We start from the raw sequence: 16,191 nt of genomic DNA, 5'->3' as shown, positions 1-16,191 counted from the left end.
AGACTCCGAAGAATGAGGAAAATTGGCTCTTCAAAGTCCGCTCTTCCAGCTTTCGTTGTGACTGTGCTGCGTGTGTCGCTGAGGCCTGGCGATCTCCTTATCAGAACAGCGGTCTCGCACATCAGAGAGTACACTCAATGACGTGCTGCTTCTGAGATCGTGCTCACTCCCTTGACACAAAGCACTGAGCCCACTAAAAATTCGTATTTGTCTTTTGAGAAAATAAATACTATGACTTTGAAATTAATACCGGTTTGTGCTAGTTGGTAGAAATTCGTGGTACAGATACACAATGTCTGTCCGCATGACGTCCCTTTCGTGGGCGTCGTCAATTAAATCGTCATGTGCGGACGTAGTTGAAATCAGAGGCGTTACCGAAGAACTGTTCACAGCCAAATAAAGGGTCTTGTTGCTATCATCATCATCCAAACGAATGTAAGCAGCAATGATACTTTTGGTGGAAGCGTACTTGCCTGACTTGTGTAATGACCGGTGCGGCAATCTTTGTACTACTGGGTTCTAGACTAGCTCACCCGTTGAAAAAAATTATTGCAACTCACTACCTGAAACTCCACGTTTTTGCGGGAGTACTTTTTAAAATATCTTCGCTGTCGAATGGGGGCAAATGCATGGAACCCTATGAACGTTCGCCGGAGACGCCAGGCTACCTCGTTGCCGCGAGAATTTCCGTCTAGATGGGATTCATTATTGACGGCTCCAACTGTACTCCCATTTTAGGAACCCGGAAGCAGCCACTGCGCCTTTCTGAGCTAATATGCTCACGTTCTTAGCTGCACATTGTTTTGTAGTCGATGATCATGAGGATCGTTAGGAGTTATGGCTGAACTCTTTGTAATAGATAGAAAGGATTAAACCACCCGCTCGTGTAGCAATCACATTGTCTTACGCCTGCTGGAATTCTAGTGTTCTGCCAAGCAACATCGCGTCTGTTAACACGCTTCCTTTTCTAGGATGACGCATGTAGCGCGAATTTTCCTTGAGAACATTCATGTAAAGGCTTGACTGTATGGTATAGAATTTGTTGAACGTCCACAAAGCCTGGGGTTTTATGTGCCGAAACCTGCGTTTGTTTGTTTTCAATGTAAGCAATAGCTGCGATGGACACCGCCGGCAGCTTCGGTAGACACGTACGCGTCCAAAATCGGCTGATATGGACTCGTGCCATCATAAGCTGTAAATGCATATCCTTCAAATTTGTTCGTCTAGGGAAACAGCAGGGTAGTGAAACCACGAAAACCGGTCGCAAATTAGTGAATGCGCTTTTTGACGATGCCTGCATTGATTGTGCCGGCGCAGCCATCGCCTTCGCGAATTGTGCCTGCTGTTCTTTATTTAATGAATTCAATGCATGCATGTCATCTTTCCGGTTTTTGGAGCTTTTTATTTAGAAGAGAGTTCCAGCTATTCATGCACAAAACGGAGAAAAAATACTTTTGACCTTTTCAAGCTCTTGGTTTCAGGGCACCAGCAGGAGGTGCATAAGCGGTACCCACTACATGAAATTGCTGAGTAGGAAAATACTGATTACGTGCCTCAAAGGCAATATGCGCACCTATGTCGTTGGAAACTTTGTTGGTGCTGTAACTGATGATGATGTTAATGAAAAGTTGTGGCTGAGCGCTTCGTAATCGCCGCGAGCTTTCAGCCGTCCACTCGTTATGTTATTAACAGGGTGTGAGAGCTCGTGCAATCCTGCTCTTGTGCCACACAATAATTTATCTGCTAACATGTTACCTCGCCCTTGATGACGCCTGTATACGTCGTTTTTCCGCAACAACTTTGAAGCACTGGCGTGGCTCTGAGGTAGAATTTATGGCCGCGAGGAGCAATGCCTGGGTTCAGTCTCTGCAAGAACCCTACTTGCTTTTCTCATTCTGCGCATCAGCTCCGACGGACACCGGCGCCGGCGAACGACATCGCTACCAAAACCGGCTGTTCTATTGACGTCCTATCAGCCTGCGCCGTCAAAATCAGCCGCAGATCGATCGGGCTTCCCACGTAATACTCCGCTCGCTAAGGCGGCGGAGTGAGTGCATTTAGAGTAAGCATTGCCGCTTTCGCCTGCTTCGAGTTCTACAGTGAACGGGGCCTAAACATCGGTGCGTCATTCAACTGATGTACTAACGTATATATCGATGAGTGATGGGACTGGAATAATTGACAAGTATTTTATCTCATTTTTCGCACATGTACACTTTATAAAGGGGGTGTACCAATTAAAAAAGATGCACAATATCGTACGTGCCCCTTGTTTCGCGAGCACATTTCTGTTTTTTTTTTCATCTATATCTTTTCTTGATATTTTACAACATGTGCTATATGTTTGTTTGCATGCCTGCCTCATCATCCTTCACAAACACTGACGAAGCTTCCCTGCAATCGTAGTGTATTGTCTAATGAAAGGAGAGTCAGGCAGCGACCATGAAGAAACCATATTTGAAGAAAGTCATTGGGAGCAATTTGCGTCACTTATTCCGTGAAGATCTCCAAAATATTATTAGACATCAAAATGGGCCAGTGGCTAGGCGCTGTTTGCTCTTTGATTCGCAAAAAAATGAAAACTTCAAGATTTGTTGTCTATTAGGAGGAAAGGAACCCGCATCTAAATTTTCGTACGCTCGCTACGTCTGAACATTGCGGCAGCACCGCCCGATGGCGATGCGTCTAGCGAAAACGAAATTGAGAGAGGGAGGGAGAGAGCGCGGGAACGCCACCTGGTGCATGACGCATTTTGTGCGCTGTCATGTGTGCGTGGTAGAATGCTACAGAGACATTTGCACTGCTCTTGATACCAATTCAGAAATGGTTTCAAACGTTGTTTTTTTTTTGCTCAAGTATCTTGGCCACTCAGTGGTGAAGAATTTTAAATTTCTTGTGCTGCATCTTTTGTGCAGGTCTTTTTCTAGCGTCAACGAAAAGCTTCAGCTATACAAGAGATACCACTGCTAGAAATAACGGTGATCTCATATATATATACACTATTTAAACCAGCTCTTAAACGGATTTCCTTACCATATCCCCAGGTGCAAGGGCAGTGCTTGTAATAGCAATTTCCCCTTATTTGCTCATTGCTGCAAGGCATTCCTGGTGAAGCCATGGACTGGCAAATTGTTTGTGAATGTATTTGCACACAACATAGCCCTAGTGCGCATTCAGTGCTGTTTCTGCAGCTTCTACCATATCCTTTGTTCTGAAAACAGCGCAATAACACGTGTATTTCAGTAGAATAGGCTCTTTTCTCACTTACTAAAATCATGCCTGACTTAACCGGTATTACTCCTGCAGTAGATGATTATAGAGCTTTGACCCTCAAAGAAAACAAGCCAACAATGGTTTTATGGTAGAAGAAAAACAGTTTATATGTTACTTTCTTTTCATCGCATTGTCATATTGTAGTCTCCTTTCTTTGGTGGCCTATCGAAAAAAAAAAAAACAAGCGTTTCCCGTGCCTTTCAGCGCATTAGGGAGCACTGCAAACGCTGGACAGTGTCTCCCAGTGTACTGCAGCGTGCTGTGAAGCACTGGGCCATACGGCGGAATGTGGCCAGTGCTACTCAGTGCGCTGAAAGACACTGGGAATACTGCACAGTGCGGCCCAGTGTCTAACAGTGCGCTGGGAGGCACTGGCCACGCTGTATAGTGTCTGCCCGCGCAATGGGAACAATACCGGCAGATTGGAAAAAAACTTGGCGTGCTTGGTGGTCATCGTATAAGGTTTATATTGGATCGCGAGATGTAGAAAGAAAAAAAAAATATTGAATATTTTCAAAATATTTTTCTATTACGTGTCCTACACATGTGTAGCTTTAGCTTTAGTTAGGCGACGGACGTATGTATACGCAACATATTCATCTGTCGAGTGCTCGCGCGTGCGCTTTCTCTGAAGTGTATGATCGAGTGTCGTGAATGTAGTTCATATAACTGCATCGAAATAACTTATCGTTCGCTAGACAATATGACATTTGTATTCGTCTGATAATCTACATCAGTCTACTCTAGTACTGTCCTTCCGTATTGATCCCTACCGCTGAAAGCCGCGCGTCACCGGCAGCAGTTATCCGCTGTAACGCTCAATCTCGGCGTCTTTAGCTTATGATTTTTGTAGTCGAAGATGCAAATATGACCTCGCTCTAGTCAGTTATGATCGAAACTGCATTTGAACAGTAATTAGACTCTTCGCAGTTGAATATCCACGATCTTCACAGCGATCTTTGTGCACGGAGTACAGCTCTAAGCCTAATGGTCGGTTCGGCTAGAGTGAATACTGTGGCTGTATAGTAAATAAGGACATAACGTAAATAAGGACATAAAATATGGCGAAACGGGTGAAGAAAACTAAAGTGTTCAATGTGCAGTTCAGATGCACGTTCTTTTCTAGATAGATTAGAACAACAGCTCGCGAGACAATGCGATTGCCGCAACACATCTGCGGTTACGCTAATATGTTTTGCAGCAATATGTGCCGATAGCAAGCCGTGAAAATTCAATCATGTACGATGCGCTTCTGAAAGCCTGCTTTCGACGGTACTGTATGCAGATATTTTATCTTCTCGTTCATCCGCCCCAGTTCCTTAGTTGCGGCATAGAATGTAGAGTCCTAAGGCCGACGTCCCAGGAAACTTTTCGAACCACTTAACCAAATATTTTCATAAATTCAAATGTAGAAGATCGTGGATCCGCAAGAGCAGGAAAGGAAATTCATAATGCGGCCATCGCATGACAACGCCATTTGGAAATCTACAAGAACACATTTGGGAGCGTGAGCATATAGTACAACGCACATCACAAGGAGTTCTGAATACGACTGATTACAGCAGTACCTTAACAGCGCTACTTCTCATGGGTGGGCAGCACAGGGATTTGCAATAGTACACAGGGTTATACCGGAGTCCTTCAATGCTTTTCTGGTCACAAAACTCCGCCCGCAGTTTCATACAGGGACAGAGGCGGCCGCTAGGGTCGCCGCGGTCAACGCGGGGGCATTCGTGCACGCGCTGCGCTCGGCTGAATGCTGTGCCGGATGGAGGTAATGGTTTAACGGTGCATCAAACCGCAATATTTCAACTACCATTCATACTTCACCTGACATACGATGTGTTAGTCGCATACGCGTGTAAAAAACTTACTTTCGCGTCTTTTTTTTAATATCAAGGCTGCGATGCATACAGTCGTGCCGACGCGGCAATATTAGCTGCATATGTTGTTCCAGCGAGGTTCCTTACCTCAGGCTGTGGAACACGGGATATTTACCTAGACTTCTCACACTGCACAAGCCTTACAAACCCACCAACTCGATAACTGGTTTCGTAGCGGGAGTTGAGCCAGCGCCGATCGCGCTATTTACAATCAGGTCGTCTACGGCGCGGGAGTTTAACACAGACGCATTACAAAAAAGAAAAGCTCTACATTCCTGTGTTTACAGTTTATAAAAGCTAACTTCACTCCGCTGCACCCTACCTCACAGAGCTTCGGCAACACTTGCAATCGGGAGGGACGAAGCTTTCGCAAGGTATAGCGTCCGTGTGCCGGGTGAAGACCAGCTGATCTCTAGGACCTAACCTAGCCTTAACTCCAAGTTTGTAACCACGTTTTGTTCATTGTCTACGAGCAACTTTGACAATTTCATGTTACGTGGACATTGCACGAGCGAAAGTGTGTCGCACTTTACATTGTGCAGCGTCGAAAAGGCACTCGCGGGTATCTCCAATCTTCGCGCTCGTGGTACCTTCACAAATCAAAACGCGCGTTACTTTGACTCCTTAAATGGACGTCCGCACCGCGTGATGCAACGATTTTCTTAATGAAGACTGCACAGGGGAGACGTGATTAACTGAAACGAAACCGCGTTTTGCTAATCTAGAGAAAATAAGCACATATGTGGTCACAAGCACAGCTCTGTTGCGCTTTCGAATTATACAGAACGTGGAAAACGTAACACGGGGCAAAATACCCAAAAACGTGTCAAGCTGAGGAAACACTAACGCCCTTTGCGTCCATACTTCCCTATAATTGCTTATTTTAATGCACATGTTCGAGAACATCGCACTATCGAGCCACTAATATACAGTAAACAAAGCAAGAATGCTACAATTGAAAGAGAAAGATAGAAAAACTTTTATTGCAAAAATAGCGACATTTTCCCAGCGTAGGGAAACTCTCTGCACGGCCAGTACATGGAGAGAGCAAGCTAATGCGAAAAACAAGGAAAACTCTGAAGTACAATATAAAAATTAAAAATAAGATACCTTAGTTGACATTCAGTCAATAAAAATAGAAAAAAAACGCTTTTTTTTAACAACGGCAAACAAAGAAACAATGCAAAGCATTTAATAAGCTGGAAAGAACCTAAAGAACTATTCTAAAAAGGCAGGGCGTGCAAACACGGACGCCAGAAAGAAGTCACGACACCACAAACGCCTGGTATCGTTACTTCGTCCTTGTGTCCGTGTTTGCACGCCGTGTCTTTTTAGAATGAATACTTACCAACTAGCTCGGCTCTCTGTTATTCTAAAAAACTAGCAAGCTGCGAAAGAAACAGCGCCGGCCCGCAACTTTGCCTTCTCGCGTCGCAAAGACACATTTTCTCCATTCACTATGAAGTCGTCCGTTCGAATAACGTCGATGGCGTCAAAATGATTCTCGCACATTCTAACCTGCTCAACATCGAAGGTTAATCCGGCAGCTTCCTATCGCGGTATTGCACGTTTCTATTCATCCCTCTCATCGCCGTCCATCGGCACACTAAACAACGACACCTTTCCGCTCGTGCCTCTGTAGCCGGAGGGACAACCCGGTACACAACAAGTCTTCGGCATCGTCGCTCACGTACACTATCCGTGTCGTCGCACACATTTCTCACACCTGTCAGTCACACAAATTAAGAAGCAACGAGGAAAACTGAACGCCGATGCCGTCGGATTGCTCGGACCCCCCACTCTCCCTACATACCGAAGCTCTCCTCAATACCCCCTGCGCGCTCCTAGCGCCGCCGCGCGTCCGCTGGGGCGACATAGTAGCTCACCCCATAGCGTTACGGAGGAGTTTCTTGACCAGAAAAGCATTGAAGGACTCTGGTTATACTTTATGAAGGACGGCACGCCAGCGGGTAGCCTATCGTCTACGGTGTCTGCTTCGAGTGCGAGCATGTGGAAGAAAAAGCACTTCTTCTTTTGGAGCTATTTATTCATGCTCAGAACAACCGCCTAGCGCGGAATGACAGTCGGCAGATGATTTCCGAATGATCGTGCCTGGTTATTCCTGCCTCTACGAAATGTCGTTCAGAGCGGACGCGTTTCCTTTTTTACATCACGTGTCGATGATTTAAGTACCGGCTGTAGAATTAGGGCCACGCGCTCGTGTGCTCCACTTAAAAAAGATGATGATGATCAAAACTTTATTTCACCCAAAAGAGGGGACCGACCCAAAGATCGGTTAAACACCATCTGCAAAGCTGATTGCAGAGGGATTGGCACTTCTGCAAACCATCGTTTATGTATTATATCACGAATCCAATACGGTCGCCATTACTGTTTATTTCCGTACCTCCTCTTTTTCGCCCTCTAAGAACTGTACCCTTGCGTCTTCTTTGCCATCTTCTCCCTTACACTCCCCCCGTTGTTTGTCGTCACCCCTCCTGGGGTGATACCGAAGAACGTTGCTTGTAGCGGCGAATTCAAGCTGTCCGTCATTGAGGTAGCCAATGCTCTTTAGCACACCTTGCTGTAGCGATATTTTTATGACTTTAAACGGTCCAAGAATTCTTGTGTCGCTACCAGGCAGGCCCTTCCGCACGAGCACAAGATCATTCAGTCCAATATCCGGCTTGTGTCCTTGGTGTCGCTTGTCGAATTGGAGTTTCATCGCCTTTCGGTATCTCCTTTGTTCCTGGTTGGTTTTTCGGTGTTCAAACAATTGCAGTTCATCATCGATCTTAAGTTCTTTTTCGGTTGGCAGTATGGGCACTTCGCTATAGGCAGCAAAATGCGGGCTGCAGCCAAGACTCGTAGTGTGTGTTCTGTTGTGGTGGGCCACAGCCGCTTCTAGGCAGCACTTCCATCCGCCTTTAAACGTTGGGTACATGGACATGAATTGCTTGATGTCACGTATAACCCTTTCCGCCATTCCATTCGCCTGCGGGTGAAATGGAGCGCAACGGCGTAGTGTAATGCCACGGCTATCTGCCCACTGTTGAAGTTTCTTGCTTAAAAATGCGGGTCCATTATCAGATATGACGACTTTCAGCGGTGAGAATATCGCTCGGTCAAGCAAGGCGATAACGCTGTTCGTGTCTTCTCGTCCAGGACGTGCCGCTACCATTCTGGAGCACTGATCTATGGCAATCAAGAAAGACTGTGTCTTGCGAACCCCGGAACTCTTCTTTTTCAGTTCCGCAAAGTCTACGTGGACGACTTCAAAGGGTTTGTCCGAATGGTTTGGCAAGACGAGCTCGTCGGGTCGAGGCCGGTATTTCGCTTTATTCACTTGACACAAGTGGCACGACTTGACATAGGCTTCGACGTCTTTTTTCATGTTTGTCCATGTGAACCGTTTGAGAAGCTTGTTGTACGTTCGCCAGAAGCCATCATGACCACCTGATTCGGGGCTGTCGTGATATAAGTGAAGCACTTTCGGAATCAGTGTGTCTGGTACGACGAACATGCCATCCTTGAAGTGCAGACTTTCATACCCTTCCCATAATCTCGTCAAGTTAACTGTTCCATGCGGGATCTCGACCGCCAACCGAGACAGGGCGTCGGCGTCAGTAAGATGGCTACCTTCACGGTTGAAGACGTCAAAATCGTACTGTTGAAGTTCATTGACCCATCGGGCCAATTTTCCCCTTGGCTCCGACATATTCAACAGGTGCGTTAATGCTTGGTGATCCGTATATAATGAAAACTTTCTTCCGTCGATGTATGATCGGAAGTAGCGCACAGCCATTGAAACAGCAAGAGCCTCCTTCTCAGTTGTGGAATAATTCTGCTGTGTAGGGTTGAAGGTGTAGGAGTAGTATCCTATAAACCTAAGCTGTTGAGCTGGAGGTGAACTGAGGTCTCTTTGGCACAGAACCGCCCCTGCACCATAATTGGAAGCGTCCGTATTCATCTCGAAAGGTAAACTATAGTCCGGTAGAGTAAGAATAGGGTCCGATGATATACGACGTACAAGTTCTTGATAAACCCTTTCGCAATCTTCGGTCCAAACAAAAGGCACTTGTTTCTTCGTGAGCTCCGTCAGGCACTTCGTCATCTTGGAGAAATCTTTAATAAAACTCCTGAAGTGGCCTGCGAGTCCAAGAAAAACTCGGAGTGAATGTCATGTGGCTTCGTGAGCTTTGCGACCCTTTGAACGGACTCCTGTTTCGTGCTCTTGGTCGTTCCGTCGAACACTCTTCCAAAGAAAACCACTTTCGACTTAAAGAACTCGCTTTTCTTCTCATTGGTCTGGACATCCGCGTCACTAAGTGCTTGTAACACTTTCCTGAGATGTCCAGCGTGCTCCTCTTTTGATCTTGAGTACAGTATAATGTCGTCAATATAAACGTTGCAGAAGACTCCCAAGTATGGCTTCGAAACACTGCTCATCATCTTCTGAAACCAGGCTGGAGAATTTTTCCAGCCAAGTGGCAGCCGGTTGTACTCATACACGTCAAATGGCGTAATGAATGCCGAAAACTTCTTCGTTTCGTCTTGCAGAGGTACTTGCCAGAAGCCTTTGCAAAGGTCGAGACGCGAAAACACTTTGCAGCCTCCGGTTTCATTGATTATTTCGTCAATATGTGGCATTGGAAAGAGAAAAAGGTCAGTCTGCTTGTTTATCTGCCTGTAATCGGTGCAGAGACGAAATGTTCCGTCCTCTTTTGGTGCAATAAATATCGGTGAAGCAAAAGGAGACGTAGAAGGGCGTATGACACCGGCATAAAGCATTTTCTGTAGCTCTGCCTTCAGCCACAACTTCTTTTCTCTGGACATGTTCTAAGCCTTCCGCTTCACTATGGCCCTATCTCGGAGCTCAAATGGTACTTGAAACTTAGTGGTCGCCTTCGGGTATCCGCCTACACAAAGTAACTCAGGATACATGCGTGTGACGTCTTCTGCGGCAGTGGGCTCGCGGGGGTTTTTGGCAACGGCTGTAAAGGTAGTCAGCAGGCGATCATCATGTGTGGTAACTTGTCCATCCCAATATAGATTCAAACGCAATTCTTGCATTACCGGGCGGGACAAAAGAAGTTGATAGTTCACTCCGTGAAGGGCCAGTGCTTTCACAGTCGTACTCTTGCCCTGACCCGTAAACAAGATCTCTGTCCATTCATCATACAGTTGTTTCCTGCCATCATAGCCGTACACGATGACGGGACAATCTTTTCTTATAGTTAGCTGAGGAATCGCGTCCTTGTTAATGACAGTGATTGACGCTCCACTGTCAACTAGAGCTTTCACATCCTTACCATTTACTTGCGCAGGCACGTATATTAGCTTGGCGCGGTCCGTGAGAAAAATCTTTTCGTATGCTTGGGACGAAGGGTCGTCAGAACATCCTTTGGTAAATTTCCTTTTCTTTGTCTGCCTTGTGTTTTTCGTAGACGTCTCGGGTTCGCTGAATGGGTCTGGCCATCCAGGTGCTGGAAACATTTCAGCGGTGGTCACTTCTCTTGCCGCAGACTGTCGCTTTTGAACGAACAACAGCTTCATAATGTGCAGTAGCTCCTCAGGCGTTCGTGGTGTTCCAAGCTGAACATGGCGCTGCATGCATTCAGGAAGTCCCAACGTGATGAGGCACACAAGTGACGAGTCGGAGAGTGCAGAGTCCGCCGCATGCAATAGCCTCCACTTCTCGAAAAAATAGTTCGTAACAGGACCAGAGAGGTACCTCAAGGCTATTGCACGGTCCCAACTTTGAAACTTGCTTTCACAGAATGTCGCTAGAAAGCTCTGCCTCCAGTCCGCCCAAGGATGTCCTGCCTTCTCTGTTGCTCGGATGTCATGCCAGGTCTTCGAAACGCCTCCCAGGTAGAATCGCATGTGCATTATTTTGTCGCGATCGTGATTCCAGAAATTTTGATCGCATGCGTATTCGTAGAAGTCAAGCCAGGCCTGAGCACTCGTTGATGATGATCCATCGTAGATCTCTGGCTTAGTTACTTCCAAAGGTGGTTTCAGAGATCGGTCAACTCCTGTCTGCATTATAAGCTCCAACAGATGTTGTTGCCGCTTGCTATTTTCTTCCTGCAGCTTGATTATATCTTGGAAAATATCTTTGCCTCTTAACAGGCTGTCTGTTTTAGCAATCTCCTCTTTTGTCAGTCCGGCTTCGTGTAGTCTATCTTCACTATGGAGCCGACCAGTATGCGCGATGGCCGCTTTAAATTCCTCGCAATTCATATCTTCTTTCGAGAATTGGCGATATGTCGCCGAACAGTCAGAGCTCACGCGGACAGATCGACTTTCCACCATAGACGCAGCATGCAACGCTCACCGTCTTGACACATCTTGCAGCGACGTCGACGCGCATGGTCGTCGGAAAATCGGAGCTGTTCAGGCGCCCAGGATCCTGTCGGCTGCGCCAAAATTGTAACGACACCGAGGAATCACGAATCCAATACGGTTGCCATTACTGTTTATTTCCGTACCTCCTCTTTTTCGCCCTCTAAGAACTGTACCCTTGCGTCTTCTTTGCCATCTTCTCCCTTACAATGATGGTTTGCTGTCTGTTTCTTATTGAGCTTATAGAACCGCCCTGAGGGCTTGGGAATGCACCGAATAATGGCAACACACAAGCGTTGGGCAAAATGAGAATTGTCTATTACAGCTTCCAGCAATCAATTTTTACCAGTGTGATGTGCCTCGGCCCGAGTAAGGGAATCTCAAGGACTCATGTGGTCTCCTTTGGAGTCATTACGCAGGCAAGGTTCTATCACTTGTCATACAAGCGATAACAATGTTTCAGTGTTGTGACATGGTTAAATACAGTTTCACTATGGCAGTTTTAAGTAAATGTTAAAGCTAAGAAAAGTAGTGGAGATTTTTCACATAACTATATAAACGTTCGAAAATAAAGGAATGGCTACGTTAGAACAGCCGCAACAGCAAGCTTTATGTCCCAATTTGTTTATAGTGCGGGTGCGTGAAACGTCGAGCCGTATTGGGGGATGCTTAATGGAGGCTGGTTGATAAACATCAGTCTTATGTTTTCTTAAACAGCGTTGAGGCCGTCGCGTCAAATTCTGCCCATAGTTACATGCGAAAGGCCGATAATTTACTAATTCAGTACTACTAGCTTTTCGAGTAAACCTTGCATCCTGGCACTTAGGCAAGTAAAAAATAAGCTTACGTGGTCTTGCGGATGAAAACGCGATTCTTCCTGGAGATCAAAATAGTAGGCTTTCGTCTCAAACGCGCGAATGGCAAGAAGCAGGGCAAATGTTACTGTAAGTGTGTATCGCATGCTTGGCTTCGGCTGCATGTATAAGCAATTCACCTTAATTGAAATCTCCGAAACCAAACATGCTACGCGCTGATTCATACGTTTGGCACTGCCAGAGTTTCTAAGGCCCGCTTTCATAGCACTTTAAAGTATTCGTCACACTATACTATGACAATGTACCAAAGAAACATAATGTCGGCACAGAAACATAATGGTTGCGAAACACAATTGTCATACATAATGAAAGTGCATGCTACGCTGCCTTCCATAAAATCGTAAGTAGCCACCGCTCTAGGTCAAAAAAGGCCGAACCTAAGAGAGATGTCTTAAGTTGCAGAACCATACATCTATGTCTTATCGCCCATGTGCAGAGATGTTTGCGTGCGTAGTTCAAAGGAAACGCCAAAATTTACAAAAAAGTATTTTCAAAAGATCAATGTTTTCGGGCGTTGAACACTCTTTCGCAAATCTTCACTACACTTTCTTGCTATAAAGGTCCCTACAGGCAACGCTACAAGAGTTTTGAATGCAGAGGAAAATTTTAACAATTACATTCACGTGGTATGCGGACAGCGGCTATTTGACTATTCTGAAGAAGCATTGTTGGGAAGGTTCGAGGAACTGTGATATAGGAAACATTCTTTGTTCAAATCGCATTTGAAACGTGCAAGTACAGCTTGCGTTGCTGGGGGGCTTAATTAAAGGGCTTGGTCGGGGCACTGAGATCTTGCGGCTGGCGGGATAATAAAACATGGTAATGTGCGTGTTCGGGCTAGTCTGTAATTCATTAATTCTTCTTTATCGCAAACTACCGAGGAAAGGCAGGAAACTTTGCGACACACTCAAGCGCTTGTGTGTGTCGCAATTTTTTCGTCCGTTGTTTCGGAAGTCTTCGCTAAAGAGCACTTAAGGGATATTAAAGTTTCGGCAGACGCGGGTGTTTGAAAACATACATGACAAACATCACCATTGCAGTGATGCTGTGAAATTTGGAAATGTGGGCATGCGAGTAGGAGTGATTGTAATTTCATTATTAATACACTATGTATCTGAACAAAACATTGATTAAGGAAATATGACCATGCGGTCCCCTATTGCCTTGAGCCTATTAACACGATGCACCTGGTTGGGCTCTGAGACTGCAGCGGGCCATTCTATGTTTGGTGTGATATTAGATTTGTAGGCCAGCAGCTTGCGAATTGTTCCGATTTATGGCGTAAACTGTTCTGAAAGGCGGCGATTGTGCTCAACACGCTACTACCTTACTCAAACGTTCCGTATGCTGATCCAATATTTTAACATGCTTTCTGAACGAATACACGTAAATTTCGTGTATTCCTTGTATATTTGTCTTACATTTACATATTTTTTTCTGCCGGAAACGTATGGTTGCATTGTAGTGGCTTACGGAACGTTCCAGTTGGGATGCAAAAATAATACACAAAAGGGTTGGGATGACGCGGCAAGGTCGATCCTACGAACGTATTTGTATATATGGCTCCTCTTCCCGAACTAACATTTCCCGCTGCAAAAAGGACAAAAGGTGGTTGTAGCTATACAAAAAAGCGCCTCATTTGCATTCAGTGAGATTTAGTGTAGCGAACTCTTTGGTCGCAACCTCCGTGACAGCAGAATGCCACTTCGAAGCTCTTCCCGGTGAGACTGATTATTAATAGTGCGTTGGACAGTGTAGCCGTCCATGAACCCCCGGAGTCTGCATGGAACATCCGAAGGTAAATCCGCCATGGAATATTAAGCACAATCAGTACTTGCCTAGTCACATTTCAAAGTCCCGATATACGAAACGTAAATGTCAGCGGACAACTATTGCGGATTCTCATCTGTGTAAGCGCTCATTGTATTATTCCTAACAAATCAAGAAGTGTTAAGCATACGACTTTATTTGTGATCTATATGAATAGTCTAGTGTATTGGTAATTTTTTGGAAATAATGCCAACTAACTGTGTTTTCGGGCGTTCGCAACTTAGTAAGTCAGAGTGAAACGAAGCGTCATAACTTTTGATGTATTTAAAACTCAAGCAGATGAAATTTGCAGATTACATTAATCTTATTGCGAAAAATTTCGTTGCGTCCAACTTTCCTCTCAGACAATAGTGCCTTTCTGCAGAGGTCTTCGTTTACGTTGCCTTGACATTGATAGAAAACTGGATTGTCCTCGCCATTCTTATGTTTTTTTCTTTGTGTACGTTTATATCGTGTAATTTCTTATTTTCATTTCTTTACTTTTCAAAATACAGGCGTGCAAGTTACGTCATATGCCAGCTGGCAGAGCGAAACAGCATTGTAGATGATGTAAACTGGAAGAGTGAGCACTGAAGGTTTCGAATAAATTATTTAAGAAAGATAACGCGCGTTTCTATAGTTGATGTATTCCAATCTTCCGTTTTAGCGGTCGTTGGATTTCAGTTTAATCCAATGTTTCAAAGAATTACCCATAAACGTTTGCTATAAGACAGGGGCACGCATGCCTTAAAAGCAAATTAAGGTAGAAGGAAAAAAAAAACATAAACTGACGATTTATTGTAGCTTAATAATTTGTACTTCATCCTGAATGGACTTTTATTTGCAGGCAGCACTCGCAAGACTTTTAAACTGCTCCCTCCTACCACGAGTTTGTACTTGCTGCTCTGAAGCAATGGAAAGATCGAAAGACAGTATAATTTATTCGGAAGATTTAATAAGAGTCGCTGTGAAAAACCTTGAATGCGATAGCGACAAACTGAAATGTTACACGAAGCAAGTGTGTCAGCTATAGGGGCATCATCAGTTTTTATGCATAACCTTGCCTAGTAAGAAGGTGCTCTGCGGTGCGGCCAGACCGGTATGAAAAGCGCCACTCGGTGAACATGGCGAGCCACGTGTACAGTTAGTTAATGGATGGCGGTGTTCGTCACAATAAACTCCTGTGGCAGAGCATTTTGGGGTGTAAAATATAAAAAGGCTCTCACATGACACCTGACACGCAGCGTCTCACTGTACTGCTGTTCCAACATGGTGTCAGTATTATGATGTTAGTGTTCAATACCGCGGAGAGATGATGGCGTGTGCGCGAGAATTTAGAGCAGAGGCACCATGCGCTTCCATATTAAGGCGAAAGCCTTCGATGCCTCATCAAACCGCGAACACTGAACATCGGCGCCATCGGCGTCAACACGAGTGATCCAAGAAATTATCATGAGTTAACGTCATCATATGACGCTATCATGATGTCAGAGATCAGAAAAATTTTTGTGACGTCAAAATGACGTCATCATGATGGTATTTACCGTGACGTCCTATGGCATCGTCGCTTGGTCAAAGGTGGCCGGATAAAGGACGCAGTGCAAAACCACTTTGCAAGGCCTCCGATCCTAAAGGCAGTGCAAAACAACGTTACGTGGAGAAAACTTTTCGAAAGAAGCGGGAGAGGATGAATATATCTACTTAGTTAGAAAAAGTAGAAGATAGCTTTCAGCTTCGAGCCGCGTTAGGCGAATGCATAACGGACCCCGTGAGTTTCAATTTTCAATCTTCTCCCCTGATTGCAAGAGACGAAACGTACAGACATTGCAGGTCCTTGAACGAAGAAGTGCGAACATTCGCGCTGGCCCTCGTTTGAACACCAACTGTGCAGCGAGAACACGTCCTTGCAGCTGCATCTTGTACTCGTCCCTTTTTAGATTATCTTCAAGATAGGGCCCGTGACGCCGCGTTAAGCCGCTGCCTAGGCCTTTTGCGCCACACCA

General features: G+C 45.3%; 1 long non-coding RNA gene across 1 annotated transcript in view; it reads right to left on the bottom strand.

The window, feature by feature from the left end:
* The window catches only part of LOC119373572 (uncharacterized), a 29,174-nt gene extending 16,629 nt beyond the window's left edge, over positions 1-12,545 (bottom strand). The window contains exon 1 of the long non-coding RNA XR_005179898.2: positions 12,352-12,545. This is a non-coding gene — a long non-coding RNA (uncharacterized LOC119373572). The remainder of the gene's footprint in view (positions 1-12,351) is intronic.
* Positions 12,546-16,191: the final 3,646 nt, after the last annotated feature.

Source organism: Rhipicephalus sanguineus, chromosome 11, assembly GCF_013339695.2.
Source record: "Rhipicephalus sanguineus isolate Rsan-2018 chromosome 11, BIME_Rsan_1.4, whole genome shotgun sequence".
NCBI lineage: Eukaryota > Metazoa > Arthropoda > Arachnida > Ixodida > Ixodidae > Rhipicephalus > Rhipicephalus sanguineus.
This window is presented reverse-complemented; position numbering and strand designations above follow the sequence as displayed.